Here is a 12,988-nt window from a genome sequence, read left to right on the forward strand (position 1 = left end):
TGGGGCCCCAGGTGTTGTGCAGATGTTTTTTTCCATGGCCTGGTGACGCTTTCCCAGCCTCACTTCCTACCTTTCAGGGTAGCCTGAAGAGGAGTGGAAGTTTCAGATCTTGCAAATCCTGACGTGCTTTGGTCCGTGGTGTGGGAAGAATCAGCCTGAGCCTGCAAGCTGCTGAGGGGGAGTCTGGGGTGAGCTGCAGTGGCTCCAGTGGCTGGAGGGTCTACTGTCCCAGGGACCCCTGTCTAGAGGACAGCCATGGCAGCATGTCATGATGAGCAAGGGCTCCCTGCAGCATAAACCTCAGAGGAGGGAACCCCCCTTGCACCCCCACCCACAGCCCCATCCATCCCTCCCCAGGGGGAGACAGACAAGGGGGACCCCAGCCATCTCAGAATGTGGAAGAGGGTCCCCGTGCCTCGGGGGGCTTCCCCTGCTCCACTCCCCCGGGACTGCCTGCCTGGCTGGCCCCCCACTCTCAGAGCCCCTTGTCCGCCGGGGCTGGGCAGGGTCTGCGCAGAGCCAGCAGGGACGGCTAGCCCCAGAGCCCCCGCTAAGTACTTGTGGGGTTGGGTTTTTTTCCACTCCTGGGAACCAAGCATCAGCTTTTGTTGGTGAACAGACCGTAGCTTTCATGTGAAAAGGTTAGTACAGTATGTTAGTTCCTAATGAGGGGATAATAGTGTCTGATTCTCACACCCCGGGGACTGCGAGGTTACAGCAGCACGGGAGAAGGGTATTTAACACCTTCACCCTGGGAACCTTTTCCCTTTGCAGCCAGAGTCCCAAGCCCTTGCCAAGATCAGGGAGGAGGAGGAGGAAGAGGATCATGGTGCAGCATCATCTTTGTCCCCACTTCACTCTCGTGCCCCAATCCCATCCCATCGACACACACGTCCTTGTGGTGGGGGCAGCCAGCAGGAGAGCCTGGGAAACAGTTGGCTAATAAATCAGGATCGGGCCCCCCATCACCAGTTCAGTGTCAGTATCTCCTTCAGCTGTGGGTACCATGGGGAAGCTGTGGGTCACGGTGCCTGGCAGGGACACGGTCTTGGAGCCAAGTGTGTGGGCCGTGGGGGTGAACCCCCTTGGCGTGTGCACTGCCCAGAGGATGGGTGCTCTCAGTCTCTGTCCCCACAGCTGTCACCTCCCTCACTGCCTCACAATCGTGTCTGTGCCAGGACTGGGGCTCATGGTGCCACCCAGGAAACCCTCAGTGAACCAAGGTTTTGGGGGGTGGACATGTCCCACAAAGCCCCAGAGCGCAGCACAGCCCGGGTGCTGTGCAGGGAGGATGTAAAGGCCCCGCTGCCCTAACTTGCTTTTCCTAGAAGAGTCAAGATTCCTTCCTAAATCCAGCCTCCCACCCCATCCTGCTGCAGTGGCTTAAGAAGGGGACAAGCCCTGTGAGCACTTGGGATCTGGGAACAGCCCCACATGTGGCTGTGGCCCCCTCTGGGGCTGCCAGCCGTTTGCAGCCACATGCCATCCCAGGGCAGGTACCAGATACAGGTTGGTGTTGCCATTTTCTTGGAGGTAACAGCGTCCTGTGAGAGCAGCCCACACAGAGAGCATGGTGAGGTTTCCCAGGGACTGCAGTGCCGGTGGTGGCTGGAGGTACAGAGCCTTGACAGTTTGGAACAGAAGTGTCCCCAGGGAACATGCTGCTGCTTTTCTAACTGCAGGGGTCTTGGATTAAACCCCCAGATGCTGTATTTATTGAGGAAGTTCAATTCAGACTGCCTGTGCTGGGAGCTGGAATGTCCTCAGATCAGGAGAGACCAGTTTTGCCAAATTCCACCCACATGGGATGCCAAATTACAAGTGTCATCACCTGGGCTGTCACTCCACTCGGAGCCTTTAAGGGCATGACACCTTCCCACTTCTTAGCAATCTTAGAAATGGCAGATTTTTGTAGTAACCCTTTGCTGGGTGACCTGTTTCTTACTCTGAGGTTGCACGTGGGGGAGCTGCCTGTCCTTGGTTTGCTGTTCCTGCTGGGTCGTGCTCAGGGGGGATGACAGATGCTGAAAACAGCAGCTGAGGTACATCCATGTCAGCAGCTTGGCACTACCATGGCCCCTCCACGAGTCTGGTTCATACATCAGAGCATCAGCGGTGGGGTTTTGGGGGGGTTATGGTCTGTGCCTGCTAGAAACAACGTGCTGAGGAATTACTACTTCAAGTAATGGCCAAAGTCTGCGTTCAATAATGTGGGGAGGGCTGGCTCCTGTGGTGCCCACCGGGCTCTGCCACCTCACCGTCGCCATACCAGCCCTGGGCATCCCGGTGATCTGCGGGGGAGTCTTCAAGCCACCTTGCCCCTGTCTGCTGACTTACACCCATCCTTGTTCCCAACAGTGCCTGGCTTCATTGCTCAGTTCTTTTGTGCTCTTTTCTTTCCCCTTCATTCCTTAAAACAGCAGGATGCCAATTCCATCCTCACTGTGTTTTCCAACAGCATCACTTGGAGGGTGTGTGCTCTGGTTCCCGCATCTCAGTTTGCAGTGCCACAAAGCCAGTGGCAAGGCCTGCCTCTCCTCCCCAGTGGTGCATGATCCCACAGGTGCACTGAGTGAGTGGCAAACCCCTCTCAGGGGATTGGGGCTCATGGTAACAGGCTGTCCTCTGCTCCCCAGAAAACCAGAGGAGAGCAAAGGGTGGGACTTTGGAAGGAGATGGACTTTGGGTTGGATCTTTCTGCAGAACCTCTGCATCCCCAGGCTGGTCATCTCCCCCAGCCTGCTGAGCTTTGGAGATTTCCAGGTCAATTGAAAGTGTGGGACCACCTCTGCTTCCCTGGGGGGAACAGGAAAGGGGCCCAAGCCAATATGCCTGCCCAAGTGTGGAAAAAGCTGAGGAAGGTGGATAGGGGAGGTTGGGAAAGCAGTTACTTAAGACCAACCAAAATGTCACAACAAGGTGTGATGATGGTCATTGCCTATGGCTTGGCATTGCAAAGCACACGAAGAGTGAGAATCCAACATTTTGCTTATCTAATGGGTTATTTTAAAATGTCCAAACCTCTGGAGTGGGGGAGTTGAACTGTGGTCCAGGCCTGAGGAAGGGAACCAGCAGCCCCAGGGACTGGCCATGAGAGTGATTAAGTTTGTGAAGAATTTGCTTTACTGAAATAGGAGCTCTGAGGACCAAAAACCTACCAGGTCTGATGACAGAGCTTGTGGGCTGTGCTATATGGCTGCTGTAAGGCATGATGTTAAATATTTGTAGGACAGTGGGTTAGAGAGGTATGACCTTGCCTAAGGTTCTGCACAGACCATGTGGGCAAGAGTCATGATCCCTCTTCATCAGTGGGCAATTTCTGTGTCGTAAAGGCTGGATTTGGGGCTGTTGCCTGGCTTTCCTTTGTACCAGGTTGATGTGGGTGCAGATGTTGCCTCTTGCTTCTCTAGACCATGCTCCTGCGCCTGCTGTCCCGGCAGACACAGGGACTCCCAGGCCCCATGGTGAGAAACAGGGAGAATTGCCAGTGACTGCCAGCAGTGGCATTGCCCAAGGTGTGCCTGGCTGCACAGCCCCTTCTCAGGCTGCTCCAGCCCACACCCATCCTCCAGACAGGAGGGCAGCAAGTGGACCCCTTGCTGGCCTGAAGGTGGGTGGATGGGAGCTGCTTGCCCACTCTGGTATATGGGTTTGCACCATCCTTGGGCCCAAGGGGCATCTTTCTGGGTCAACCTGCACAAGCCTGTTTGCACCAGAGGAGATGTTTTCCAGCTGAGATAGCCTGGGCCTGAGAAGCAGACATTCCCTTGCTCAAGTGTGCTGAAATGTTTAATTAGAGTTTAACAGCAGCCTGGGAAAAAGGTGTCTTGTCATATTTCTGGGCTGCGTTTTGTTGTTGAACTGCGAGCCCTGTATGAGCACAGCCGAGGGAGACCTGCTGCACAATGGGCTCTTTATGTGCCTCTCCCCGCGGCTCGCCCCGACCCTGAACTTTCCCATTAGCTGTTGGCGCGGTGCCCTCACGCATGTGCCCGGGAGGGAGCCGGCACTGCTCCACGCCCGGCAGCCAGGACAGGACGGGGATGGGAGTACACAGCAACGCAGTGGATTTTCCTCTGGTTTTTGGATTCGTGTGGCAGGAGAGGGAACAGTGTGGGGTGTCCAGAGGAGAGGATGTCCCACTAGCTGCACTTGGATGTCCGGATGAGCCCAAGGCACCCTTCAATGAAGAAGGCTCCAGTGTGTGGCCATGACACAATGTGATGGCTGTGCACGTGGCAGGATGCTGGAGTTCAGCAGGATGACAAATGGGGACACAACACTTGCCTGTGAGGGACCCTCCCTCACCCAAGTCTATCTGAAAATGCTGATCATAGATCAAAGATTTCGTTTCTCAGACCCCAGCAGAATTCAGACCTCAGTCCCATCCCTCTGCCTCCACACTGGGAAGGAAAGATGCTCAGCTCTGCCTGGCTGGTGGAGCCAGTGAGGCTGTAGGACAGGATCCTTAGCCCTCTCCATCACCCCCTGGGCACCCAGGTGGGCCCTGGGGAGCACTGTCCTGAGGGAGCTGGGGAAGAATGTGAGGAATGGAGCACACACCTTCCTCACCCGACTTCACCTCCACAAATAGCCCATCAGCATTTTCCACTTGCAGGTATTTTTTTCTGCAGGGTGAAATTAAAGTTTTGCCACCACTTGCCTGATGATGTCCTGTTCATCAGTAAAAGAGCAAAACCAGGTTTAGTGGGGTTGGATTGCTTCTCTTGCCAGCTCTCCCAGCTTTCTTTCCTCCGGTTGGCCACTGAAACAGTAGAGAACAAATCCCTTGGGTCCAGCAAAAGCCTAAAAACACACATTTATGTGTATATTATTACCCCTTTTTACTTTTTACCTTTTTTTTTGGTGTGACACAAACATGCGATGCTCTAGATAGCCCCTGGGGTCCCGTGCTGCAGAGAAGACATGGAGATGTTGGGGCCCCCCAGGAACACGCCTGTGGCCTCACATGTCACCAGCATGCTGGGGTCATGTTAGCATGTCTGGAAGGTGTCAGGCTGGGAATGCAGGAATAGGTGCACAAGGTGTCCCGGGGTTTCTTCTTGTTCCAGCAGCAGCAGCTCTTCCCCTGGGCTGCTCCTGAGGGCTTTCCTCTTGTAGATCCCAGTTAGCAGCTTGCACAGCTTCTTTCTGAGACTGTTTTTGGGAGATCCTTTTGGAGAAGCCCTGCAAGAGCTGGTGTTTTCCCTCAAGATGAGATGCAGATGGTTGTTCTCAAAGGAGATGGTGCTCCTTTGTGCTGGAAATGTTGGCAGAGCCCAGACATGCAGCTTCACACTCTTCTCCCCAATGGGGTGAGCTGCACCACTCAGACCAACCATTGCATCAGATGGTGAGAGCCTTCCAGAGGTGCTTGGCACTAGCCTGGTCCTCACCAAAATCCCTGCTTTTTCCACCCTTAATCTACCAAAGGTTTCTCAGTAAGTTTGGGGCTTCTGCAGCAGCACATGGCCCGTGCACCTTTGCTCACAGTGTGTCCTACAGCTGTACCCGTCCAGCTTTGGTCCTAGAGGGTCCCTGCCAGGGGTTGTCTAGAGAGAAGGATGCTGGCAGGATGGATTGGGAATGTCATCTTGGGTGTTAAAGTTGCTCCCTATTGCCTGTATTTCCCTTTGTCCTGCTCCGGACATGCAGGCAGTGCGGGCAGAGGCTGACGCCTTGGCCATGGTGATGCCATGGAGGAGCTGTGGGGACCTCCCACTCCTCCTCCAAGCGCAGTGACAGGGATGAACTGAAGCAAGGACCATCCCAGACTGCCTGAGATGATTGTGCAGAGGAACTGACTTTATCACCAAATTCACGGGTAGGACATGCCGTTTCCATGGTGACATCCTGGTTGAGCCATATGACCAGCAGCACCGTGGTCCCCTCCATTGCTGCTCCATTTGTCAGGAAGCTTCCCCAGCCCTGGTGGCCCTGTGAGATGAGCAGGGTCTGCACCAAGAACAACTTTCTCTCCCACAGCCTTGACCTATGTTTGAGCTAACACAGGTGAGAGTATGGGATTTTTATACTCTCCTTGAGGATGAGGACAAATCTCTACTCACAGCAGGGATGGTTCAAGTTAGATCTTGAGCTGAGAAGAGCTGGGCATCTGCATCAGCAGAGGCTGTTAGGAATGCTGTGTGGCTCACGGGTAGATTGGCTCCTGACCTGGGGCCTCTGGTGATGTGGTGGCTCTCCAAATCTGGAACATCTGGGTGGCTGCTGCCTCATGGAGAGGTGGGCATCTGAGCAGTGCTGAGCTCTCTCTGGGCTGGGACCAAGGAAAGAAAGCCTGAGGGTCTGCAGGGCTGTCAGAGAGCAGCCCTGATGCCACAGTGAGGGACAGCCAGGCTTCTGTGTTTTCCTTGCTGCTGATGGCTGAGCCCCAGGCTAGGGACCCACAGGGGGTGGAGCTGCCCATGATGTGGGATGAACCTGCAAGAGCACCCACCACCCTGGGGTGCATTTCAGCATCACTTGCATGATCTGCCCCTCATGAACTGCAGCCCTTCCGTGCTGGCAGGTGTTTGCTGATGGGGTCTCAGCAACCATCTCCCCAGCATCCTGGAGGCTGAGCCTAGAGGTTCAAAAGGGCTGGTGTCTTCTCTTGGAGGGGCTTTGGGTGTCATAGGGCTGCTGACCAGGACAGGGTCAGGGTGATCAGTGCTGTAGGTGAGTCCTCCGAGCAGGAGTGAGGAGCTGCTGTGTGTTTCTTCTTGTCAGTGAGTGGAAGTGAAACGTTGCCAGGAGAGACCCAGGGGACAGCACAGTGACAGTGGCACCTGGGAAGTAAGGCGACCTTTGGAGAGGTGAATGCACCTGGGCCCCCAGAGATTTACATGCAATGGAGAGTGTGTTCTGGCTTCTTCGTAACAGTAATGGCAACAACTGCATTTGCAAATGCAAATATTTGCTTTGTTTCTAAACCCCAGCACTGCAGAGCCCACAAGGAGCATCCCTGCCACCAGGGTGGAGTGCACAGTGTCCCTCCTGTCCCGCCTGGGCATGATGGCCAAGCAAAACAAAGAGGAAACAGGGGCCCCTCACTCTGCTGTGCTCCTGAAGATCCCCCCCAGCAGCACCCTGGCCCTGGGTGGGATGCCATGGCAGACTCTACTCAAGATGGGGTCACGGTTTCCTTTTCTGTAGCCACTAAGCAGCTCCACCCTCCATGGGGTGCTGGGCACCATGGGCATGCAGGCAGGGTCCTGCTGGCTGCCCACAACAGGCCGCAGCTTGCAGGTGCTGAGATGTGAGGATAAGCTCAGCGGGTGTGCAAAGTGCTCAGCCCCGTGGGAGGGGCAGCACCCAGCCCGAGAGCATCCCAGCTTGGAGGCTGGAGCCCGAACACAGATCTGCCATGGGAAGCCCAGCTCCAGCGAGCACCCCAGGGAGGGTGGGAGCCCCCTGGGAGGGTGGGAGCCCCCAGGCAGGGTGGCTGCTGCTGGCGCAGAGACTATATGTGAGCGAGAAGCCACATCCGCTGGCACACGGAGGCAGCTGCCGGCTCCGGCACACCTGCACTGAGTTGCCATGCAAACAAACCTGCTGCACCATGGGGACCTGCAAGCAGGGGTTGCCCATGCCCTTATCATAGAATCACAGAATGGTTTGGGTTGGAAGGGACCTTAAAGATCATCTATTTCCAACCTCCCTGCTATGGGCAGGGACACCTTCCAACATGGCCTTGAACACTTCCTTCTCACCAGCTGCCTGTATGCTGCCTTCAACCCTGCCCACTGCCCGCCGGCCCAGGGCTGCTGGCTGCCCCGTGGGAGCACTCCTGACACTCCAAAGGTGCTGGGCAGTGACCCAGTGTCTGGCCACGTTGTGACACGTGTTGCCTCACATCAGCAGCCCCCTGCCCATCTGGTTGTGACCCACCTTGCCCATCTGGTGACAGCCAGTGTGCCCAGGAGGGGACAGACTGGGTTTGGGGGTTAAACTTGTTAGGGGTGACTCTGGGTGTGAGGGCTGCATGCTCCCTGCCAGCCCTGCAGCACGTGCTGAGCCACAGCTCATTCACAGAGCCCTCCTTGGCCAAGCAAGGACTGTGCAGCCCTTTTGTACCCTGTCAGGGTAGGAACTGGCCTTCACGCCCAGCTCCTTCCCTACCTCCTCTGTGACCAAGAGGTGACAGTTTCTGGAGTAGTATCACCCTCACAGGGGCCATCCCAAGGTGGTCCCAGTCCCTGAGGGTCTCACCAGGCTCTTGGGTTGCTGCCCTAGCTTGGCCAAAGAGGTCAGGATAAATCTCTGTCCCCAGTTTTGGGGATACCATCTCCCCTCTGAGTGGTGAAGACTGAGCTGGGGAGCCACGTGCCATCCTCCAGTGCCAGCAGTGCAGCTGGCCCTACTGGGGAGGCTGGAGGCTGCAGGGACCCCAGCAGAAGCAGCACCACAGCATCCTACTAGGAACAGCATCCCCATCTCAATGGACTCAGGGTCCTGGGTGCACAATCTTGTACCATACACATCCAGGGTATGACCCTGAGGTGCAGGATGGAAACCTCCACTGTCAGCAGGAACCCTGCAGGAGGTTATTTCCCCGCTGTACCCAGCATTGCCCCTTCTGTTGCCCCTTCTGTTCTGCAAAATGTCAAATCTACTTTCATCCATTTTTCATCTGCCTGCAGGTATAATTGTCGCTGCACGAGCCCCACGGGGCTGCAGCTCCAGACTGGAGTTGGACTGTCTTGTGCGCGGGACTGGGAAGCCCTGGGCTGCAGGGATCTCCACAGGGGTGCTGACAGAGCTTTGCTCCTGTTCTCATCGCTGCCACTGGGTGTAACGGAAATGGGTTTGCTCGCAGGCTGTCTGCTCAGCGTGGCTTTTTGATGTAGAGCTGAGCAGAAGCACAGGGCACAGGTTTAGGTTTGCTCTTATGGGGCTGCTGGAAGGCTGCTCCCTGCTAAACTGCTCCCCAGAAGTCAAAAAAAAAAATGTTGTAAACCCTTCGGGGGAAAAGAGAATGAATCAAAAGGACTGAATGAGTTTGCTAAATCCAGGAGGAGAAGGCTGTTAGGAGTGACAATGGGACTCATAAGGGGACTGAAAGGAGAAGTGACTTCTCTGTGGGGTGGCTGGTGATGAGCTCTAAGAAGGGTTACGTAAGGAAATGATCTTGGCATTGGGATGCAGGGTGGGCATTGGCAGGGCAAGAGAGCCTGGAGAGAATACATGAGAAGTGAATGGAGAGTGTCTAGCTAGAAATGCCTACCAAGGCAGAAAGGCAGAGCATGAGGGAAATAGGATGAGAGGGATGAGCTTGAATACATGTGGAAGTGGTTGGAGTGGGGGTGATTGGTGTGAGGGTGATGGGAATGGGGTGACCAGATTGGAGGTGATGGGAGTGGGGCTGATGGGCATGGGGCTGGTCAGAGTGGGGTGACCAGGCTGGAGGTGGATGGTGGGGAGGTGATGAGACCAGATGGTGGTGGGAAGGGGGTGAGGAGACTGGAGGTGACTGGTGTGGAGGTGGTGGGAGTGGGGTGACTAGGTTGGACATGGTGGGAGTGGGGAGACTAGGGAGTAGAAGACAAAGTCTCTGTCATGGTGTTGGTGCTGCCCAGGCGAGAGGAGCAGCCTCTCTGCAGGGAACCAGCCGAAGCACAGGCAGAGGCGAAGCAGAGTGGTGCTGAGCCAGCAAATTCCTGGAGCCTCCTAGGTCCTCCAGGAGCTTTCTTCACGCGCTGCCAAGGATGCTGCTGCCCTTTCAGCATCTTCACCTCAGAGGGAGGAGGAGGAGCTGACCCATCAGGTCAGCTGGGCACAGGGTCCTGCCACCCACCATCCTGCCCTGGTGGGGAAGGGGCCACCTCAGAGAGGGAGCCCTTGCTCTGCCACCACGTGGGTTGTGCACCCGTGGAGAGCAATGGGCCACGCAAGCACCAGGCCGGGTTGGGTTTCTCTTGGTGGCCAGTAACACACAAACAGAGATGCAAAGTGTGTCCCTCATCAGGCTGCTGGCGAGCTGCCTGAGGGGCCCCGTGGTATTGTGAATGTGGTATCTCTGCCTTAGGAACTTTTCTTTCTTTTCTAAAGAAGAAAGGCTTTGGATGTCGGGGGTCCAGGGCTCGTCTCACACATGTCCGGGGCTGGCGCACCACAGCTGATATTTACAGGCTCACGTCTGGCAGTGCTGGGAGCCTGAACCAGTTGCCAGACCTTGTTAAGTGCCGAAATCGGTGTGTGTGGGACCCCAGGGCAGCTTTTACTGCTCCATGCGTCGGGACCAGCCAGACACTCCTGCCTGTGACCTGAGCCCAAAACCCTCTGCCTGCCCTGCGCAGTCGTCCTGTGCTGCTCCCTGCCAGGTATTTGGGGAATCTGGGGCCCCATGTGCTGCCGGTAGAGGGGCACAAGCTGGAGAGCCGACGCGGGGTGCTGGGAGCCCAGCTGCAGCGCTCCAAGGGCTTGCAAGTGTGTCAAAGCAGAAAAATGTGCTGGGAACAGCTTTGCCCTCCCTCTCTTTGGCTCCTCCTGCACAGGCTGTGAGAGGCCAAGTCCTGGTGCAGGCAGAGAGTGCTGCCTCCTCGCCAGGATGGGCAGGGAGGTATTTTGAGGGTGCTGAGAACTGTTTGGCTGGTGGCAGGCTAAGCTCAGGCTGGTGGGGAGCCCTGCCCGCTCCCCTGATCTGTGTTCCATGGCACGGGGCTTGGAGGATGGATCCAGATCAGCCCACTGGAAGGCTGTGGCTTGTCCCCAGGGTGAGGGGAGCACGGCGAGCAGCTCTGGGGGCAATTTGTGGTACCAAGGCTGGAGGGAGTTGAAATCCTCAGGTGCAGGAAAGTCCCCAAAGCTCACAGCAGGGAGCATGATGGTGGTTTTGATTTTAATCTGGCTTTCCCTACTTCAACCAATTCATCCCACAGCCCAAGGGTTTGCCTCCCGGGATGTGCTGCCTGGGAGAGACCGACCCATGTCCTGCAGGTGGGATCTGGGGAGGTGAGAAGGTGCATCCATGGATGTTTCCCCAGCGCCCCACATTTGTGGTGGGGTGGCCGGGCAGACCCGTGCTGGCCCACGGGTGGGTGCTGTGAGCAGTTAGTTACCTCTGTTCCTTCCTTGTTACCGTGTTCCCTTCCTTGAGCTGGCAGCCATGCTGCTTCCCTGGCAGGCACCTGCCTGGGACCTGTGTCCCACCCACCCCCAGCCCCGGGGAGCCGGGCTGGCATCACAGCCTGGCCCTGCAGTCCTCTGAGCCCAGCCTGAGGGTGAGCCCAGCCTGGGGGTGATCTCCTACCCTAAAGTGAGCCCCTCGTGGGGATAAACCCCACCTGGGGATGAGCCCAGCCTGGCGGTGAGCCCTACTGGGAGGTGAGCTCAACCTGGGGGTAAACCCAGCCTGGCAGCGAGCCCAGCATGGGACTGAGCTCTGTCTGGGGGTAAACACAGCCTGGGGGCTAATCTCAGGATGGGGGCTAATCCCAGCCAGGGGTCTAATCCCATCCTCGGAGCTAATCTCAGCCGAGTTGCTGAGCCCAGCCTGCATGCTGAGCACAGTTTGGGTGCTGAGCCCAGCTGAGTTAAACCAGGGTGCTGAGCCCAGCCTGGGGCTGAGCCCTGCCAAATCCAGACTGGAGGAGAGTTGCTGTGCCTTGCTCCGTCCACCCCTGCGGGGTGGGTTACAGCCCCGCAGGGCTGCGGGACGCACGCCCAGGATTAGGGGTTTTTCCCCCAAAGCCGCTATGTCGGAGGCAGCCCGGGTCCCGGCCCCGGCCGCAGTGGGCAGCGGTGCGGGCAGCGGGCTGGGCAGGCCGGGCAGGGTGGGCAGACATCCTCCCCGGCTGCCCAGAGCCCCTGGGAAAGGGGGCACCGCGCCCCGGGCAGCCGCAGTCTCATAATGCCCATCTTGTTGTGCAGGCTGGGAGCGCCGGGCTGAGCCTCCCCTGCCCCTCCTCCAGCCCGTTCCCAGCCTATTCTACCTTATGTGTAAGAACTGGTTTTTCTTCCTGGGCTATTGTTTCCGCTGGATTGGTTAGATTGCTCCAGGCCTTGCTCAGATTTCCTTTCTCACGCTTTTTTTTTTTTTTTTTTTTTTTTTTTTTTTTTTTTTTTTTTTTTTTTTTTTTTTTTTTTATATTCCCGTTTTCTGCTGCAGCTTCTATTCTCGCCCCAATTAAAGCAGCAGGCGCAGCCGGGCAGGATGGGGGGGTCTTGCCTCCTCCCATCTTTGCCCCGATGCTCTCCGTGATTACCCAGGATGAGGGGCTGGCCTCCAAAATCGTGTTCCCGTGCTGGGAAGCCTGCTCTTGGGTTGGTAAAGTCAGCCTCTGCCCTGGACAACCTTGAGGCTACACAAGCTTCTCAGGCTCGAGCTGCAAAAGTTTCCATTTTTCTGCAGCTATGTCCACTAAATCGATTTTTTTGCTTTAGGAAATAAAAAGCGATGGGTCTGGTGCAGCCCTAGTGAGGCACGGCTCCCACAGAGCACCGGGTGGGCTCTGAGCTGCAGAGTGGGATTGCAGGGGTTGAGCACCCTACCCCATGGCACGGATTTAAGGCCAGGCTTGAGAAGGGACATCTGGCTGCTGCCCCTGGGGGTGCGAGGGCTTCTCTGTGTCTCTGGGGCTTAGCTGTGATGACACCCCAACCTCAGTGCGGCTGGAGGAGAGGGGAGCCTGGCCTGCAGAGAGCGGTGCTGAGAGGACATGGCTCTGCTCCTCAGCTCCTTCTCTCTTGCCACACCATGCCATGGATCAGGCAGAGATGCAGGCAGGATGTCCCGGTGCCTTAGCAGATGCTGCCCTCTCCCAGGAGGTCTGGCACACCGACAGGGAACGGCAGGTAGCGCGCTGATGGTATCTGGCTCCAGCTGGGGAAGGCAGCGCGTCCCCCGGGGGCCTCTGCATCGCACCACGGGCAGGCGTGGGTTCCCAGATAAAAATAGAAGCTGAAACATGAGCCCAACTTCCCCGGCCACTGCCACCACCACCCAGCTCTGCCTCTGCCCCTGCATGCCTCTCGGCCGCTGCACTGT

The 12,988-nt window shown here is 56.8% G+C and overlaps 1 protein-coding gene across 2 annotated transcripts in view; it reads left to right on the forward strand.

Moving 5' to 3' along the window:
- EXD3 (exonuclease 3'-5' domain containing 3) overlaps positions 1-12,988 on the forward strand; it is a 288,705-nt gene that overhangs the window by 256,782 nt on the left and 18,935 nt on the right. The gene's annotated exons all lie outside the window — the stretch shown is intronic.

The sequence above is a fragment of the Athene cunicularia genome (genome assembly GCF_003259725.1).
Source record: "Athene cunicularia isolate RWA chromosome 17 unlocalized genomic scaffold, athCun1 chr17_part1, whole genome shotgun sequence".
NCBI classification, from domain to species: Eukaryota; Metazoa; Chordata; class Aves; order Strigiformes; family Strigidae; genus Athene; species Athene cunicularia.